Source organism: Columba livia, chromosome 28 (genome assembly GCF_036013475.1).
Source record: "Columba livia isolate bColLiv1 breed racing homer chromosome 28, bColLiv1.pat.W.v2, whole genome shotgun sequence".
NCBI classification, from domain to species: Eukaryota; Metazoa; Chordata; class Aves; order Columbiformes; family Columbidae; genus Columba; species Columba livia.
Window position 1 is genome coordinate 1,559,425 of NC_088629.1, and position 12,218 is coordinate 1,571,642.

At 58.1% G+C, this 12,218-nt stretch overlaps 1 protein-coding gene and 1 pseudogene across 9 annotated transcripts in view; one reads left to right on the forward strand and one right to left on the reverse strand.

The window, feature by feature from the left end:
- The window catches only part of LOC102096322 (cell adhesion molecule 3), a 31,185-nt gene that overhangs the window by 904 nt on the left and 18,063 nt on the right, over positions 1 to 12,218 (forward strand). The gene's annotated exons all lie outside the window — the stretch shown is intronic.
- LOC135576617 (5S ribosomal RNA) lies at positions 4,202 to 4,320 on the reverse strand (annotated as a pseudogene).

Consider the following 12,218-nt stretch of genomic DNA (forward strand, 5'->3'; position numbering starts at 1 on the left):
CGGGAGCATCAGCCCTTGGAACAAAGGCTGTTTACCCGCCACAGCCTCGGGTGAGGCGGCCGGTAATGAAGTGCCGCAAAACAAATGTAATCTCGGTGTTGCCTTGTCAATGGCAGCACCTTATTTTGCGTAACCATTGAGCTGCGGAGTCCTGGCTGGATCGCCAGCGCTCGCTGCTCGGGGCTTGTAATTCCCAGCAGGCTGCTGGCGGCTGGGTTTGCTGCGCTGGAGTCGCTGGTTGTGCTAAAACCGCTGCTGCGAGCGTTTGGATGGGGAGCGCGTTGTGGGGTGATGCAGCAGCCGTCCAGGGCCAGCTCTGCGTGTTGTGTTTTGGGGGGGTGGTGTGGAGGCTCCAGCTGCTATCCGAGTCCCTGCCTTTGGCTGTTTGGAAGCAGGGTGGTAATTCTGGCATGGGATCAAGGTGCCTGTGGGCTGTTGAGGTGGAAGGAGCGTGGTACGGAGGGTAAGAGGTCTGAGCCCCAGCTGGCGCATCCCCCGCCGCGCATCCCTTTGCTGGAGGAGGTCGCTGTGACAGGCAGAGCCGCTCTGGGGGCCGGTGTGGGTTGATGGCTGCGTTCCCATCCACGAATCCCGGGATTTATTCTGGTTATGGCCACGGTCCTCCCACAGGAGCCTGAAAGAGTCACTCGGGTGTGGGTGACGCTCGGTCCCGCGGCACAGGGATGTCCTGGCATCCGTACATGGCGATGCTCAGCGAGGGGGTGGCCGAGCAGCCTGGCGAGCGCTCGCATGAAAAGGGGTGGCCGTGACCTGGAGCCGTGTGTAGTCCTAGGGCAGGATGTTGTCTGGATGATGACACTGCAAGATTCCTTCCAGGCCTGGCCACGAGCAGCCGGGCTCTCTATCGCCCAAAGCAGCGAGACAAATGGACACTTAAAAAGCCGTTGGGAGCTGCGGAGACGCATGGATGGAAGATGCTCAAAGGAGCTGCTGGCGTGGCTTTGCAGTGTCTTACCCTCATGCCCCTCAACCAGCAGCTCGCAGTGCTGGGAAAGCCCTTCCACAGCGCCCTTCCCAAGGCGGGGATGGAGTCGCCATCTCTTCTTCTTGCAGAAAGACCCCTCCATTGCTCTGGATCTCAAAGCTCCAACCACGGCGGTGCCGGCAGAGCCCCTCGGGGCCGCCCCGGCGCTTCGCACCAGGACTGTGTGTGTGCACTTGGCTGACGTTGTGCTGCTGTCGGCAGATTTTTGAGTGTTTGGGCTGGATGCGTGGTTGTCCTTGCTGCGAGGATTAATCCCCCCCCCAGAGTTATTACACTCTAGGCTTGTGTAACCCTTTTGTTTGAACAGTGCCCTACTGTTGTCCCATGGGAAGCCACAACATGCCAAAACCAGATGGCTTGGGGCTATTTTGCGCTGTGTTTGCGAGCAGCTTCATCCCGTGTGGCGCCGGCGTTGCGGGTTCTGGGTGGCCCTCGGTGTGCAGCACAAGGGGCACCATGCGGCAGCTTTGGTGGCACAGTGGTGACCTGAGCATCCATCCCGCTGTACCGAAGCTGCCCGCTCTTTGCGTGCGGTTCTCTTGCTGGGAGAAGCCCCAATTTTGAGGGTCTCAGGGGTGGGTTTGCCTGACTGGGTATGGATGGCAGAGCAGAGGGACCAGGGCTGCTCTGTCTCCCGTAGATGAGGAGACTGGTTGGGTGGCTTGTGCCAACGACTCCCGTGGGCTGAGGTGAGCCTGGAGACCACCTTGAGATGGTTGAAGATGGTTGAGATGAGCTCCATGCCCGACACTGGCAAGGAGGCAGGTTCGGGGGACTGTCCCCTCCCTGGAGGTGCTTCCTCTGTCTTGGGGGCTGCGTGGACCCCCATCCTGTCTGCAGTGCAGGGAGCCCCGTTTTGCACAGGTGCTGTGGTGGAAGCCGGGGAGTTGTGTGCAGCTCACGCAACCCTTTGATTGCCGCTTATGGCAGCGCTTTCACCCAACCAATGTGTGCAAGTGCCCCGTTCTCACCATATGCTGCCAGTCTCTTTCCGTACCAGCACAAGCCCTTGTCACTCGAGCAGAGGAAGCAGTAACACCCCTGATAACATATCAACCTGCATCCATACCTGGACAGCCTAATTCGTGCGGCTCTGATCAGCGAGCGCGGGCGATGCGGCCGGATCAGCATCAGCTGGAGGAGAAGCCGTGCGGGGAGCGCCGAGGCCGCTGCTCATGGCACAACGCGTTAGGCTCAACAGGCAGCGCTGGATTAAGACAATACACGGGATCAAGTGCTGCCGAGCTGCCCCGCCGCATACGCAGACGGTGAGGGATGCGCTGGCACCGCTGCTGCGGGACAGGGGTTTTGCCGCTGTCTTGATAACGCCTGATGTTTTGGTGCGGTTTGTTGTACCCAGGCTGGGGTGTTTGCGGCTTGGGCAAAGCCAAAATCCCCAGCGGACCGGGGCGTTGCTGCTGAAACACGAGTTCCTCCCACGCGTGGGTACGTTCTCTGGAAAGAGATAGAGGGAAAGCCCTGCTTGCCCAGAATGGTGAGGTCTCCTGCACACTAGACGCTGCCTCTGCTCCCTCTGCCTGACGTTCCCGCCTCGCCAGGGGTGTTGGAATTGCCGGAGTAACTGGAGGCGTCTACATCTGGGTAGTCACCCTGGCGCTGGCCCGGCCAGGCGTTGAGCCAGACGGAGGAATCTGCATTCAAACTAACATTGTTTGTTTTCACTGGGTTGGTTTTAACCTACATTTACCCCAGTCCAGGCTGTGGTGCGGTTCAATGGAGTGAAACTGCGGGTGCGGGAGGAGGTGGCGCAGGATGCGAACGCGTGGCCGATGCGCCTTTGCGCGGTGGGTTTGGAGCTTGGCGATCTCCGCTTGCGCGCTGCTGGGCTTGTTCTTCTGGGTCTCACGTTTGCTATTGTAAAGCATGCACAGGTGCCTTCTGGTGACGGCTCTTCTCCCTGCGCCAGCGTTTGGCGCGATACCCCCATTCCCAGCCTGGTTTCCATCTGAACCGCGCTCCGGGCTCCTTTTCCAGCCCGGCAAAGGCTTGGCCGTGCAGCTCGTGTGCCGCTGTGTCTGCACAGATTGAGTCGCCTCCTCGTCGCTTGGCTCCTCAGCGGCTCCGTGGGACCTTGGAGGTGATGCCAGCGCTGTGACACCCACGTAGGCCGACGCATCTGATCCTCCTCCTCTGAATTACTGGGTCAGCTCAGCTTGAACCATCTGGTCCGGTTGTCTCCCGGCCGGGCACCTGCCGCCGGGAAGCGATGCAGCAGCAGAGCCTTCAGTCGCAGCGGAGGGAGGCGGAGGAGCCACGATGAGGGCTGGGAAGAAACGTACTTAACCATTCCAGTCACCCGCCCGGCGTCGCGCTTTGCTTCAGATGCTGCAGCCGCCGCCGCTCGGGGGTTGTGGAGGCTCCCTGGTGTCACCGGGACGTGCCGGAGGGCAACGGCGCTTGCAGCGGCTTTGCAGGTGACCCCAGAGACTGCTTGTGGCTGCGGAGCCGGGAGCTCCCATGTTGCTGCAGGGTCACTTCCTCGGGTGATGCTCCAGGCGGTGCTTCATCTACAGATGTTCCTCCTCACCTCGCAGCGCTTCAGATGGTGTGTTTACTGGCAAGCCTGGTGTGCAGCATTAGCTCTTCCAGACCACTGCGTTCACTGCTGCTTTCAGGCTGTGGTTCCCCGGGGAGCGAGATGTGACACTTGTCACAACATCCCTGAGCGGGTGAACGTGGTGACGGGTCAGCATCGTGGTGCTTTCCTGGGGGGGCTTCGTTTTCACAGAATTGCAGAATGTCAGGGGTTGGAAGGGACCTTAAGCGGAACCTCCTGTGTTGCAGTTTGCACCCATTGCCCCTTGTCCTGTCCCTGGTTGTCACCAGAAGAGCCTGGCTCCATCCTCCTGACACTGCCCCTTTCCATCTTGATCCCCAGCAATGAGTCCCCCCTCAGGCTCCTCTTGTCCAGCTCCAGAGCCCCAGCTCCCTCAGCCTTTCCTCACACGGGAGATGCTCCACTCCCTCCAGCATCTTGGTGGCTGCGCTGGACTCTCTCCAGCAGTTCCCTGTCCTGCTGGAACTGAGGGGCCACAGCTGGACACAAGATTCCAGGTGTGGTCTCCCCAGGGCAGAGCAGAGGGGCAGGAGAACCTCTCTGACCTACTGACCACCCCCTTCTAACCCACCCCAGGTCCCATTGGCTTCCTGGCCACAAGGGCCCAGTGCTGGCTCAGCCCACAGCACCCGCTGTTCCCAGCTGGTCTCCCATCCAAGTACTGACCGGGCCCGACCCTGCTTAGCTTCCCAGATCAGACCAGATGGGGCGTTCTCAGGGTGCTATGGCTGTATGTATTACGTGTGTGTGTGTATATATATATGTATATATATATATATATATATGTTCCCCAATATATCCTGATAGTATCTGAACTAAACCCTGTTTTCAAGGGCAGAGCAGAGGGGCAGGAGAACCTCTCTGACCTACTGACCCCCCCCTTCTAACCCACCCCAGGTCCCATTGGCTTCCTGGCCACAAGGGCCCAGTGCTGGCTCACAGTTTTACCTCTTTGCAGCTCCTCAGCTTTGCTTTCTGGCCTCTTTTTGTCTCCTCGTGATGCTGCGGGTTGCTCTCCAAAAGGCACAGACCACACAGCAGTCGAGGTGATGTGGTGGGCAAACAAATAACAAAGCTGAGAGCCCCCCTGGGACACGGGGGCTCCCCAGCACAGCAGTCACCTCCAAGACCAGCGGGATCGAGCCTGTGTTGATATCACTCTTCCCTCTTGTCTTTCTGAGAAGTCAGGAGGAAACGTTAGCATAGCTTTCCCCATTTCTTATTTCTGTTATCAATATCCTTGTGTGTTTGATCCCCGGATGGTTGGGAGTGGAAATTCCCCGTGCTGGCTTGGACAGAGCTCTGCTGCAAGTGTTTAGATACCTGCAAAGCAACAAGCGATGTACCAGGGCATCCGATGCAACCGTTTCTGAGACACCTCGCTGGGCAGGCAGGAGATCCTTAAAACAGAACTGTCAAAGCAAAGAGCTCGTTCCCTTGGCAACAGTCATGTTGGAGATTGGCCTTAGGGTAGGAGCTAAAAAACATGCTCAAAAAAGTAGTTATCAGCTGTTTGCTGTCAAACTGGAGGAGGGCTGGGAGAGGGTCCCCCTGCCTGGCTCTGTCTTGAGACGGGAGCGTGCGGCTGAGCTCGGGAATGAGTTCTCAAGGGAATCGGCCCTGGTTTTAGGGTCTCAGGACAGTTCTGGCACTGGGGTGGCTCTCGTGGCGCTCGGGTGATTCGTGGTGGCCCAAGATGAGGCTTTTCCCCCCTTGTCTGTTGTGTGGTGCGTGTGCCGGAGCCGCGTTCTCGCTTTCCTGGGTCGGGCCGGCGGCAGATCCCGCGGGCTCGCCGGTGGCCTCGAAGAGGCGATGGCGCTGGGGTTTCCTGACGATGGCGCTGCCTTTTGCCGAGCTCATCGGCCGCCAGAGCGGTGTGAACGTGCGAACACGACTGAGCGGAGCAACGATTGCACGGCTGCCCCCAGCTCCCCCGTCCCCTGAGCACCCTGCTCCTGTCCCAGCTCCCCGCAGGGCCCGTCTGGCGCTGGAGCGGGTGCTGTGTGCCGGGGACTGCGCTGTGATGGGGCAGGACACCGAGTCCCGCTGCTCCGTGGTGATGAGGACGTGCCCGAAGGCTCCAGGGCTGTGCCAGCTTGTCCACAAGCAGCCAGCGAGGAGGAGGAGGAGGAGGGTGATTAGAGGGCATCCTGCAACGAGAGCTCCGGTGGCACTTGCAAGCAGCCTCTCGCCGGCTGCTGATTGATTGCTAATTGCTGGCCGTGTTCCAATTGCTTAACCCCGGGCAGGTGTCACCGTCAGCTTTCCTGGCACCCAGGCAGGGGCTGTCAGGGCGGTGACACGTCCCCGTGTCCTGGGAGAAGGCGGCAGCTCCGCAATTTGCTGGTGCAGCTGAGTGTCAGTGACCCCGGAGCAGGTCCTGCAGGGGCTCCGTGGGGTCCTGGGCTGTGACCGGGGTCTCTAGTATGGCCTCGGAAGGGTCCCAGCAAAGGCCCAGGGGTCAGAGCGGGTCCTTTGCTTTGCCTCTTCCCAGAATCATAGAATAGAATCATTTTGGGTGTAAGAGACCATCAGGATCATCGATTCCAACCGTAACCCAACTCCAGCACTAACCCATGTCCCAAAGAACCTCGTCTAAACGCCTTTTCAACCCCTCCAGGGATGGCGACTCCACCACTGCCCTGGGCAGCCTGTTCAATGCCCAACAATCCTTTCCATGAAGAATTCTTCCTAATATCCAATCTGAACCTCCCCTGGTGCAACTTGAGGCTGTTTCCTCTCATCCTGTCACTTTGGAGAAGGGAATACTCATGTCCACATCTGTTTCCAGAGAAATTATGGTGTTTAGAGTGTTGGGGTTTTCACATGGGCCACACCTGAAGACACAGAGCTGCTGAACTCAGCTGTGCACTTGCAAGGATGGAGCTCATCATATCATAGTCACAGTATGTTTGGGATTGGAAGGGCCCTGGAAAGCCCATCCAGTGCAATCCCCCCGGAGCAGGAACACCCAGATGAGGTTACACAGGAAGGTGTCCAGGGGGTTGGAATGTCTGCACAGAAGGAGACTCCACAACCCCCTGGGCAGCCTGGGCCAGGCTCTGCCACCCTCACCCCAACAAGTTGCTTCTCATCTTCCAGCGGAACCTCCTGTGTTGCAGTTTGCACCCATTGCCCCTTGTCCTGTCCCTGGTTGTCACCAGAAGAGCCTGGCTCCATCCTCCTGACACTGCCCCTTTCCATCTTGATCCCCAGCAATGAGTCCCCCCTCAGGCTCCTCTTGTCCAGCTCCAGAGCCCCAGCTCCCTCAGCCTTTCCTCACACGGGAGATGCTCCACTCCCTCCAGCATCTTGGTGGCTGCGCTGGACTCTCTCCAGCAGTTCCCTGTCCTGCTGGAGCTGAGGGGCCACAACTGGACACAAGATTCCAGGTGTGGTCTCCCCAGGGCAGAGCAGAGGGGCAGGAGAACCTCTCTGACCTACTGACCACCCCCTTCTAACCCCTCCCAGGTCCCATTGGCTTCCTGGCCACAAGGGCCCAGTGCTGGCTCATGGTCCCCCTGCTGTCCCCAGGACCCCCAGCTCCCTTTTCACTGCTCCAACAGCTCATTCCCAACTTACACTGGAACCTGGGCTTGTTCTGCCCACATTCAAGACTCTACACTTGCCCTTGTTCTATTTCATCACATTTCTCCCCATCCAGCTCTCCAGCCTGTCCTGGTCTCTGATGGCAGCACAGCTTCCAGTGTCACCACCCCTCCCAGCTTGGTGTCACCAGCAAACTTGCTGATAGTACACTCAATTCCCTCATCTAAATCGTTAACGAATATATTGAATAATATTGCCCCCAGTACTGACCCCTGAGCCACTGCACTGGATACATCTGGAGCTTGGACAGCTCATCGCTCCCCCCGTTGACATCTGGATCTCGCACCATCCCCATCATCTGCTGGACCACGGGGCGGCACCGAGCAGATGCGCTGGAACACGGGCACGTTTCTCCCTCTAAGAAAACACGGAGCGAGCGAGCTGCTGGTGAGGAGGAGCCGGGTGTGTGGGTACCCAGACTGTGGATCCACACGCGCGCGGCTCAGCTTGCGCAGCAGATGTCTGAGCCCGCTTGGCCGGGTGCGCCATCCAACCCACCAAAGCTGCTCCGGCGTCGCCGCGCGGCAAAGGAAACGGAGCTTCATGGCTGGGAGTGAATTACTAAAGCACAGCCCTCGGAGGCGAGAGAGCTCGTCGTGGAAAACGTCTGTGTCAACAGAGATAAATTGGATCTTTACGATGACAAAACTAAACTAAATAGGGAAGAATGAGGACAGCGAGAAGTGGTGTGTGTTGCGTGGTGGCTCTTGGACTGGCGGCGTTGGAGGGATGGGAGCAGCGGGTGTTTTCCTCTGGGGCTGGTGCTGCCCCAGCAAAGATGCTTTGGCAAGGGTGGATGTGCCGGCGGAGGGTCCCGGTGGCTCTGGCTGCACCGACAGCAGCTGCTGCTGGAAGGAGCCGGGAGAGGCACGTACGTTGTTTTCCCTTCATAAATATGAATGTGGCCCCCCCTGCAAAGTGCACAGATTTAATTAATGGAATATTGATTTTTCTAGAGCGCGGCGCTTCTCTAATTTCACAGCTCCGGCGGGGATCTGGAACAGACACAGGCAGCAGTTTGTGCCCAAACAGGGGGGCTGGCAAAGCCTTTGCGGTGGCATCTTGTGGGACGCCTGCGGTTGCTCTGCCTGTCCCCAGGTGTGCTGCTTTGACCAAAAATGGGTTAATTCTCCTCATGCAGTTACAAACCTTCCTTTCCCATCGCTCGTTATTTGGGCTTAGTCTGAGAACAAGAGATACCAGCCCAGCACAGTTAATGTGTTTAATTGCTCTGCTCTGAGAGCCAAGGACACTCTGAGCTCTGCCCACAGGGGTGAGGCAGCGAGGAAGGGGATGGACGGACAGAGCTGGACTGACACCCACATTTATCAATCAGAGTATTCCAGCCAATTAGCGACATGCTGATTATTAAGAGTGGGGCCTTCTCATTTTGGCTCTACCAAACCCATGGTTCTTCTCTTTCTCTCTCTGGGGCAGCCGGGACGTTCGGTCACTTTTCAGCCTCTTGCTGGGTGATGGCGTGAGGTGCTGAGCCCCCCCGGCCGCTGGTGCTCGGTGCACAGCCCCGCGGGGCTTTGGCCACCGCGCGGTGGCACGGCGGGCGAGGGGACCGTGCCAGCCGCTCTGTGCTGGCAGTGGTCACCGGCACGGCGAGGGCGGATGCTTCCCCGAGTGCGCGGCACCTGTCCCCGCGGGCGTGCCAGGGAGATCCGAAAGCCTTTGCTGCAGCCAGAGCATCCTCGCTCTGCTCCCCTCGTGTCTCCCGACCCCGGGGATGCTGCCTGGGGACCCCGTGGGACGGATTCCTGCTGTCCCCTAGTAACAGCGCTCGTGATGCTGTCGAAGGGCTGTTGGGCCCAAGCAGAACGGCCTGAGGTGATGTTTGTCTTCCTCGGGAAACCCCGGGAGGATGCGTGTTGTGGTTTAACCCGAGCTGGCAATGCGACCATGGAGCCGCTCGCCCACCCCAATAGGGGAGAGAATCCAAAGGGAAGGGAGAAATTGGATTGAGATAAACACAGTTGAATAAAATAGCAAAGTACTAATACGCTGCTAGTAAATATATATATATAATAGAAATAAAAGATAGTCGAGGCAATTCCTCATGGACACGCTGAGCAGCCAGTCCCAGGAAACGGCACCTGGTCCCACAGCCCATCCCAGAGAGAGAAAAGAGGGAAAGAGGCAGAAAAGCCCAGAGGCCTCTGCAAAATGGCAAAAGGCCCAACTAAACGTCCCGACCAAAACTCCCCCGGCTGCGCCAAAAAGAGCAAAGACAAGAGAGAGCTGGACACTGGAAGGCCCCACTCTTAAATAATTAGCACGAAAATATACAAACCCAATGTTGAAAGTCCTGGCAACTGCAGAGCCGGCAGCCGAAGTCCTGGATTGGACTCTCCAGCCAACCGGAGCTGGATTCAGTCCGTCACTGGCCTCAGTTCACAAGCCTGCAGCCGAAGTCCTGGATTGGACTCTCCAGCCAACCGGAGCTGGATTCAGTCCGTCACTGGCCTCAGTTCACAAGCCTGCAGCCGAAGTCCTGGACTGGACTCTCCAGCCAACCGGAGCTGGATTCAGTCTGTCACTGGCCTCAGTTCACAGGATCGACTCGCAAGGTCCTCTGCTAATGTCGCCATAAGGAAACGGGGCGAGATCCTCGTGATTTCCGACTTTTACATGAAGTGTCCCGTGAATGGGATGTTACACTCAGTTGGTCAGGTTTTGGTCACCTGTTTCTCGTTGCCCCTCTCGTGGATGTGCATCCATCCTTATCAATGCCCTCGGATCCCATGGCTGTGTCTACCAAACATGGATCTGGCTTTCAGGAAAATGCAGTTCATATGAAGCTTTAACTGACAGGCAAATCCACCAAAAGACAAACCTGGTTTTAACAAAACCAGGACAATGCTCCACGGGGCCTCGCTGGTGCAGGACCAGGGTGTGCGCTTGGTGTTGTGGCTAAAACACCACCCTGTGTCTGGATTTCTGTTGCCAGCACCAGAGGTTTCGGTGCAGACCCACAGAAGACGCAGGAGTATTAGCAAATAGTTTTGAAGAATATAGGCTGATATATTACTTGAGAACAACAATACAAAAATCCTTTGTGGAAAAGGGGGTTGGATTGGGGGCGACAGTAAGAACAGGAAGGAAAACAGCTGCTGCAATACAGAAATAGGGCCTGGCAGCAGGAAAGTGGGTGACGAGAGGCAGTCGTGTCCCTTTTGCTCGCTTGGCGTGAGAACATGGGGAGCCGGCTCCGCAGCTCCTGCAGAAACGTGGTCTTGGGGGTTGGAGACCTGTCCTAAGGGCCGGGGAGGGACAGGGACATGGACAACGCGGCCAAGCGGAGCTGCCGTGGGGCTGTGCGGTGCCCTGTGTGTCACCAGCTATGGGGCTGTGCCATACTCTGTGTGTCACCAGCTATGGGGCTGTGCCGTGCTCTGTGTGTCACCAGCCGTGGGTCTGGCTATGGTACACGGGTGGCACCGTCTGGCCCTGCCCCCCCGGTAACACACCTTGCTCTGTTTAACCTCCCCACGCTAATACCTTAATGAGGCCAGTGCTGTGACAGGTGATGGTAATTGTGTTAATTAAGAGATTGGGTCTGTTCTGCGTGGGTTTTAGACCCTGTCCTCAGCTGCAGCCAAGTCGGAGTGGTCTGAGTTTGCCCAACAGCGGCTTGCAACAGCCTAATCCCCTAATTATAGTCGTAGCAGCACAAAGGCATCGTTAACCAAATTAAAACAAGCCGACAGGCGGATAGGAGGAGCTCCCCCAATGCATCAGCATTTCCAATGGTCCTTGCTGGAGCTCCTGCCGTTCCCAGACCTTGTGCGGGCTGGAGACGTGTTGGTGAGGAGCCCGAGTTGTGCCCAGGGGACGGGAATGGCTGCGGATGCTTCGGTTGGTGTTGGGGAGGGCTCCATCATCCCCTGGAAAGGGGAAGGAGATGGGACCCGGAGGCTCTTGAGCTGTGTAGCAACAGCCAAGGGTCGCCCATCAAACCCAGGCAGGTGGAGAGGAACGTGAAACGGTGGGGATCAAGTGCAGAGTCCGCAGCCTTGGAATGTGTTTAATCCTAATTTGCTGCGTTTCTGCTGCCGTGGGTGGGCAGGGGGGGATTTGTGCATTTCCAGCGCAGGTTTTCCTGGGGTTTAACGCCAGCCAAGCCTGGCAGCCTCGTCCTTCTGCCCTCCCCAACCCGCTTCCCTGCCGTAGCTTTGGGAGCTGGCGATGTGAGCGAAAGAAAGGATTTCCCTTCGACATTCTGAGTGGAAAATGGGGAAATCCAGCCGAAGCTGCGTCCACCTCTCTCCTGATCGCGGGAGCTTGTCGCGGGCAGCGAATATCACGCCCGTGACATCAGGGGTGCGTGGGGACACGGGCAGGATCACTCGGGGGTCCTGAGGGCGAATCGGTGCTTAAATTTGAGTAAGTTGGGCCGCGACAGACGGCGCCGCGTGGGGAAGCCCTGTGCGTACCCTGCGAGCCAAGCGCATGTCGGCTTTCCCGAAATAGCCGACCTTGGGGCGGGCGGAGGTACCTGATCCTGCTGCTGCTCTTCGCTGCCCTTGGGCCGCTCGGCAGCGCGGAGCCGTCCGCGGAGCCCGAGGAAACCAAGGACGGCGTCTGAGCTGTGGACACGCGGTCCGGGACGGGACGTGTGCAGCCTGGGGGCGGCGTGAGTCATAGAATCGTTTCGGTTGGAAGAGACCCCAACCCATGTCCTGAGAACTTCATCTGTGTGTTTAACCCCTCCAGGATGGTGACTCCAGCACTGCCCTGGGCAGCCTGTTCAACACCCACAGCCCTTTGGGGAGAAATCACCCCAAATTTCCACCCTCAACCTCCCCTGGTGCAACTTGAGGCCGTTTCCTCTGGTCCTGTCACTTGCTGTCCCCGTAAGGAGTGACACGGAGAGTGGGACACCAAGTGCACCCCACAGGCCCACGCTCGATGGGCCATAGATGCTTTTGCAGGAGGTGGCTGGTGGAGCATCCCAGCAGATCCTGCCCACTGATCCTTCTGCAGCTCTATTGGGGTTGTTGCCGGCTGGGAAACGGG